Genomic DNA, 8,131 nt, shown 5'->3' on the forward strand with positions numbered 1-8,131 from the left:
AGTGTAAACACTGTGTTGTGCCTGACAGACAGAAGTAATCAATTGCTGCACTAGCCCCCAGCTCCTGTGTATGAGTCATCCAGCTCAGGTTGATTAGTCCTGTCTGGCCAGTTCAGGAAGCTCCGTGTGTAATGTGTTTATGAAAGGCAGGCAGTAGACAGCTTTCTCAAGGTTCTGAATGTTATAAATGTTTTTTCAGCAAAACCACGCAGCTCAGGGATTAAACGAGATATGTCTCTGCATCAGTGTAGCTACAGCAGTATCAAGGTATGTTTGGTTCATAATGCATCAAATTAAATGGTAGATTTCATTTAAGTATATAATATATATAATATACATGCATATACAGTATATATTCTTTGGCCAGGTGGCACTGTAAATAAAATCATTAGGGGCTATATGTAACTTGATAATAGCAGGGTGGGATGTATTTTTAACCCCTTCCCGACATTTGACGTAATAGTACTGCATCGCGGGAGGTGCGTTCCCGCAAAATGCAGTACTATTACGTCAAGCTTCTGGCCCCGGCTCCTGAACGGAGCCGGGGCCAGAAGCTGCGGGTGTCGGCTATATGTTATAGCTGACACCCGCCTCTAACACCCGCGATCGGAGATTTCTCCGATCGCGGGTGTTAACCCCTAACACGCCGCGGTCGCGCTGACCGCGGCGTGTCAGAGGCATTTAAAGTTATTTAAATGGCAATCGGACCCCCCCGCGGCGCTTACCGGGGGGGTCCGCTCCTCCGATCGCAGCCCCGGGACTGCCGGTGCCCGGGGCTGCGCGATCCTCGTCTCGGTGCCGGGTCCCTGCCTCCTGGCAGGACCCGGCTGTAAGACACTGGGCATGCGCAGCATGCTCAGTGTCTTACATTACACAGTGCAATACATGTGTATTGCACTGTGTAACCTGTAAAAAAGCTTGAACAAGTGATCAGAAGATCACTTGTTCAAGCTTAGATGTCATTAACTGTAAAAAAAGGAAAAATAAATAAATAAAGGTTTTTTACAGTAAAAATAAATAATAAAAGAAAGTGAAAGTCCCCCCAAACACCACATTTCCCTTTACACAAGTAATAAAGTATAAAAAACACTAAATCACAAAAAAACCCCACTTATTTGGTATCGCCGCGTCCGTAACAATCTGTACAATAAATCCTAATCATAATTGGACCCGCTCGGTGAACGTGGTAAAAAAAAAAAACCAAAAACTTGCCAAAAATTAAAACTTTTTATCAAATTGCTTTACAAAAAATGTTCTAAAAAGTGATCCGAAAAAGTTACAAGCACCAAAATGATACCAATAAAAAGAGCAACTTGTCACGCAAAAAATAAGCTTACAACCAGCTCCGTAAACCAAAAAATACTATAATTATGCCACTATAAAAATGGCAATACTAAAACAAATGCAATTTTTTCTATTCTAGTTTTCCTTCAATAAAATTGGAAAAATGTAAATAAAACTATATAAATGAGGTATCACCGTAATCGTAGTGATCCGTAGAATAAAGATAATATATTATTGTTATGCTACAGTGAACAACCCCCCCAAAAAATGCTAAAAATCCAAAACAAGAATTGATAATTTTATTTTCCTCCACACGTAAAAAGTTAATAAAATTTCTTCAATAAGCTAAAAACCCACTAAAATTAAGGTTTTTTTTACAGTGCATCTCGTCTCGCAAAAAATAAGCCCTTATTTGTCTAAATTGCTTAAAAAATAAATAAAGATTGTATAGCCTATTCCCAACGAGCGTTGTTATAGAACGGTGCGGCGGGTAGTGACTTGCCAACACCGGTCAGGGTAAGACGGCGGCTGTTCACTGATCGGGGTAAGACGGCGGCTGTTCCTGACAGCCATCCATCCTGCCCCATGGACCAGAAGGGTTACGTCCCCCCCACACACCCCCAGTTTATTATCGCTGCTACTGGCTCATCAATTCAGACGAGCCGATAGCAGCGAATTTACTTATGACGTCAGTAACACCGGTCACCATGTCTATAGACACGGTGATCGGGGCAGGGTGGCGGCTGTTCCTGACAGCCACCAATTTTGCCTTGCGGTCCAGAGGGGTTTTGTTGCCCCCCTCTGTCCATGTTAGCCGCTATTTGCTGGTCGATATGGTCCAGCCAAAAGCAGCAATATTCTTCACAATGGGCATCGCTAGGGTGAATAAGAGCAACACTTGGCGATAATTTCCCTACGAAAAACCAAGATATGGTACAAAAGCGCTGGCCATGCACATTGTACAGATTACGCTGTACAACTCTTACAAGCTGTTCCAATGTGCAGGTCCTGCCGTATCATTTCTCTGTTTTCAAGAGGAAGATATTAGGAAACTAATATTGGGACAAGAAGGAAGGGGCCCCAGTACCTCTGGTTTAGATGTTCCTGTGTTTTGCCAGGACAGCATTTTCCCGGTGAATTCTGCTGCTTCTAATGGTAGGACTCAATAAAGAGTCTGTTCCAAAAGAGAAGTTAGGATGGACACTATATACTAAGGATGGACACTATATACTAAGGATGGACACTATATACTACTAAGAGACCTGCGACACCTCCAGAGTGACAAAAGTTTAGTTGGTCCCCTGGTATATTCTACCTCCTTATACACTAGACATTCACAATTCACGCCCAACCTATTGTGAATTAATTTCGGTAAAATGAATAATTGTAACAACTGTTATGTCCCGTTGCTCCCTATACCCCTCGATTATTTCATAAGGGGCGCCACATAACGGGCACTGAACTTTCCAGAAATAATTGCAATTTCCATCTTGGACTCCATCGCACATCGTATTTGGAAACCACCTATATGTTCAAAATGCTCATTTCACCACGTGTATTACACTACACCACATATTACACCTTGCTATATTCCCCAAGGGGTGTACATTCAACAATTAGGGTCACTTTTCGGGTTTTCCTCTGTTTTGGTACCACTACGTCTCTCCAAATGTATCCTGACACATGTGAAGGATTTCTTACAAATTTGGCCTCTAAAAGACAAACACCCCTCTTTTCCTCTACTGTGCGCCCATAAAGCATTTTATATGCACATGTGGGGTACTTCTACACTCGGGAGAAATAGTTTTACACCTTTTTTGGGGTTATTTAATATATTATCCCTTGTGGCTTACAAAAATTAGGGGTAAAGTGACATTTATAGGAAAATTTTCACCTTTTTAATGATTCGGGCCTAATTGGATCATTCACCTGTAGGGGCAAATACATATATTGCACATTGCAAAATTCTCTAAGGGGTGTGCATTCAAAGATTAGGGTCACTTTTCGGATTCTTATCTGTTTTATACCACTAGGGTTCTCCAAATGCATGTCAAACATTTCTGTCAAATTTGGCTTCTAAAAGGCAAACATTCCCCTTTCCTTTTACTGTGCGCCCATACAACATTTTATATACACATGTGGGGTACTTCTACACTCGAGAGAAATAGGTTCACACATTTTGAGGGGTTATTACATTTTTTTATCCCTTGTGGCTATATAAAATTAGGAGTAAAATGACCTTTATAAGAAAATGTTCACCTTTTATCTATTTAAGTCCTAATTAAATCAAACACCTTTATGGACAAATACACATATTACACCTTGCTAAATTCTCTAAGGGGTGTGCTTTCCAAAATGGTGATACTTGTTGGGGTTCCCCTCTGTTTTGGTACCACTACGGCTCTCTAAATGCATCCTGACATATGTAAAGGATGTCTGTCAAATTTGGCTTCTAAAAGGCCAACGCCCCTCTTTCCCTTCTGAGCTTCACTGCGTACCCATACAACATTTTATTTGCATGTGTGGGGCAATTTTATACTGGGGAGAAATGCTAGTACACATTTTTTGGGGTTGTTTCATCTTTAATGCCTTATGGGATACAAAAATTAGCCGTAAAAGTGACTTTTTTGGGAAAATGTTCACCTTTTTCCTTTTAGGGACCTAATTGAAGCAAACACCTGTAGGGGTAAATACACATATTACACCTTTCTGAATTCTCCAAAGGGTGAACTTTCCAAAATGGTGACACTTGTTGGGGTTCCCCTCTGTTTTGGTACCACTAGGGCTCTCCAAATGCATCCTGACACATGTAAAGGATGATTGTCAAATCTGGCTTCTAAAAGGCCAAAGCCCCTCTTTCCCTTCTGAGCCCTACTTTGCACCCATACAACACTTTATATGCAAAAGTGGTGCAGTTCTGTGCTTAGGAGAAATAGTTTTACACATTTATGGGGTTGTTTCATCTTTTATCCCTTGTGGCTTACAAAAATTTGGGGTAAAAGTGACTTTTTTGAGAAAATTTTCACCTTTTTTCCCTTTTGGGGCCTAATTGAATCAAACACCTGTTAGGGAAAATACACAAATTACACGTTGCTAAACTCTCCAAGGGGTGTACTTTCCAAAATGGTGTCTCATGTTGGAGCTTTCCTCTGTTTTGGTACCATTATGGCTCTCCAAATGCATCCTGACACATGTAAACTTTTTCAGCCATATTTACCCTGCAAAAACGAAACAACGCTCTTTCCATTCCAAGTGCCCCCCTGTGCCCGTACAGCAGGGTACAGTGACAAAATGGGTATTGGCATGCTCAGGAGGAATTGCCCTCAACATTGTAAAATGCATTTTCCTATTTAACCCATTGTGAAGGTGCAAATTTTAGTGTTCAATGAATCTATAGTAAGATAAAATTACATTTCTCTAATTTCACTTTCATTTATCTTTCACCCTCATGAAACGCTCAAAGGGTTAACAAAATTCCCAAAGGTTGTTTTGAATATTTTGAGGGGTGTAGTTTCTAAAATGGTGTCATTTGTGGGGGGTTTCTGTCATGTGGGCCTTATAAAGTCACTTCTAACTAAATTGACCCTCCAAAAGTAGGTTTTGATGATTTTCGTGAAAATCTGAAAAATTGCACCTAAAGTTATAAGCCTCCTAACATCCAAAATAAAGGAAAAGATGTTTGAAAAATGATGCCAAGTTAAAGCAGACATATGGAAAATGTTAGTTATCAAGTTATTTTAGTGATATGACCAACTTTCCAAAAAGTAGAAAATTTTGAATTTGGAAAACATTGTTTTTTTCAAAATTTTTGCCAAATTTCCATTTATTTCATAAATAAATACTAAATATATTTATTAAATTTCTCAACCAGCATGAAGTACAATGTGTCACGAAAAAACAATCTCAAAATCAACTGGATATGTTAAAGCGTTCCAAAGTTATAACCACTTAAATAGACACATGTCAGATTTTAAAAAATGGTCCGTGTCAGGAAGGTGAAAAGTGGCTTCAGCGTTAAGGGGTTAAATTCATCGAGTGTGCTATATACCGCATATAATCCAGTATAAGCCGAGACCCCTAATTTTACCACCAAAAACTGGAAAAACCTATTGACTGGAGTATAAGCCGAGGGTGGAAAATGCATTGGTCACAGCCCTTCCCCAGTATATAGCCAGCAAGACCCCAGTAGTATTTAGCCAGCAAGTCCCCAGTAGTATATAGCCAGCCTGCCCCCAGTAGTATATAGCCAGCCTGCCCCCAGTAGTATACAGCCAGCCTGCCCCTAGTAGTATACAGCCAGCCTTCCCCCTGTAGTATACAGCCTGCCCCCAGTAGTATACAGCCAGCCCAACCTGCCCCCTGTAGTATACAGCCAGCCAAGCATGCCCCCAGTAGTATACAGCCAGCCCAGCCTGCCCCAGCAGTATACAGCCAGTCCAGCATGCCCCAGGAAGTATACAGCCAGCCCAGCATGCCTCCGGTAGTATACAGCCAGCCCAGCCTGCCCCCAGTAATATACAGCCAGCCCAGCCTGCCCCAGTAGTATACAGCCAGCCCAGCCTGCCCCCTGTAGTATACAGCCAGCCCAGCCTGCCCCCAGTAGTATACAGCCAGCCCAGCCTGCCCCAGTATTATACAGCCTATCCAGCATGCCCCTGGTAGTATACAGCCAGCCCAGCATGCCTCTGGTAGCATACAGCCAGCCCAGCCTGCCCCCAGTAGTATACAGCCAGGCCAGTCTGCCCCCAGTAGTTTACAGCCAGCCCAGCCTATCCCCAGAAGTATACGGCCAGCCCAGCCTGCCCCAGTAGTATACAGCCAGCCCAGCCTGCCCTCAGTAGTATACAGCCAGCCCAGCCATCCCCCAGTAGTATACAGCCAGCCCAGCCTGCCCCCAGTAGTATATGGCCAGCCCAGCCTGGCCCCAGTAGTATACAGCCAGCCCAGCCTGCCGCCAGTAGTATACAGCCAGCCCAGCCTGCCCCCAGTAGTATACAGCCAGTCCAGCCTGCCCCCAGTAGTATACAGCCAGCCCAGCCTGCCCCCAGTAGTATACAGCCAGTCCAGCATGCCCCCGGTAGTATACAGCCAGCCCAGCACGCCCCCGGTTGTATACAGCCAGCCCAGCCTGCCCCCGGTAGTATAGAGCCAGCCCAGCCTGCCCCCGGTAGTATACAGCCAGCCCAGCCTGCCCCCGGTAGTATACAGCCAGCCCAGCCTGCCCCCAGTAATATACAGCCAGCCCAGCATGCCCCCAGTAGTATGCAGCCAACCCAGCCTGCCCCCAGTAGTATAGGGCCAGCCCAGCCTGCCCCCAGTAGTATACAGCCAGCCCAGCCTGCCCTCAGTAGTATACAGCCAGCCCAGCCATCCCCCAGTAGTATACAGCCAGCCCAGCCTGCCCCCAGAAGTATACAGCCAGCCCAGCCTGCCCCCAGTAGTAAACAGCCAGCCCAGCCTGCCCCCAGTAGTATATAGCCAGCCCAGCCTGCCCCAGTAGTATACAGCCAGTCCAGCATGCCCCCAGTAGTATACAGCCAGCCCAGCACGCCCCCGGTTGTATACAGCCAGCCCAGCCTGCCACCGGTAGTATAGAGCCAGCCCAGCCTGCCCCCGGTAGTATACAGCCAGCCCAGCCTGCCCCCAGTAGTATACAGCCAGCCCAGCATGCCCCCAGTAGTATACAGCCAGCCCAGCCTGCCCCCAGTAGTATACGGCCAGCCCAGCCTGCCCCCCATAGAATAAAGCCAGCCCAGCCTGCCCTCAGTAGTATACAGCCAGCCCAGCCATCCCCCAGTAGTATACAGCCAGCCCAGCCTGCCCCCAGTAGTATATGGCCAGCCCAGCCTGCCCCCAGTAGTATATGGCCAGCGCAGCCTGCCCCCAGTAGTATACAGCCAGCCCAGCCTGCCCCCAGTAGTATACAGCCAGCCCAGCCTGCCCCAGTAGTATACAGCCAGTCCAGCATGCCCCCAGTAATATACAGCCAGCCCAGCACGCCCCCGGTTGTATACAGCCAGCCCAGCACGCCCCCGGTTGTATACAGCCAGCCCAGCCTGCCCCCGGTAGTATAGAGCCAGCCCAGCCTGCCCCCAGTAGTATACAGCCAGCCCAGCCTGCCCCCGGTAGTATACAGCCAGCCCAGCCTGCCCCCAGTAGTATACAGCCAGCCCAGCATGCCCCCAGTAGCATACAGCCAACCCAGCCTGCCCCGAGTAGTATACAGCCACCTCAGCCAGCCCTAAGTAGTATACAGCGAGCCCAGCCTGTCCCCAGTAGTATACAGCCACCTCAGCCTGCCCCCAGTACTTTACAGCCACCCCAGCCTGCCCCCAGTAGTATACAGCCAACCCAGCCTGCCCCAAGTAGTATACAGCCAGCCCAGCCTGCCCCCAGTAGTATACAGCCAGCCCAGCCTGCCCCCAGTAGTATACAGCCAGCCCAGCCTGCCCCCAGTAGTATACAGCCATCCCAGCCTGCCCCCAGTAGTATACAGCCAGCCCAGCCTGCCCCCAGTAGTATACAGCCAGCCCAGCCTGCCCCAGCAGTATAAAGCCAGTCCAGCATGCCCCCGGTGGTATACAGCCAGCCCAGCACGCCCCCGGTTGTATACAGCCAGCCCAGCCTGCCCCCAGTAGTACACAGCAAGCCCAGCCTGCCCCCAGTAGTATACAGCCAGCCCAGTATGCCCCCAGTAGTATACAGCCAACCCAGCCTGCCCCCAGTAGTATACAGCCAGCCCAGCCTGCCCCCAGTATTATACACCCACCTCACCCTGCCCCCAGTAGTATACAGCCACACCAGGCTGCCCCGAGTAGTATACAGCCAGCTTAGCCTGCCCCCAGTA

The sequence above is a fragment of the Engystomops pustulosus genome, chromosome 3 (genome assembly GCF_040894005.1).
Source record: "Engystomops pustulosus chromosome 3, aEngPut4.maternal, whole genome shotgun sequence".
NCBI lineage: Eukaryota > Metazoa > Chordata > Amphibia > Anura > Leptodactylidae > Engystomops > Engystomops pustulosus.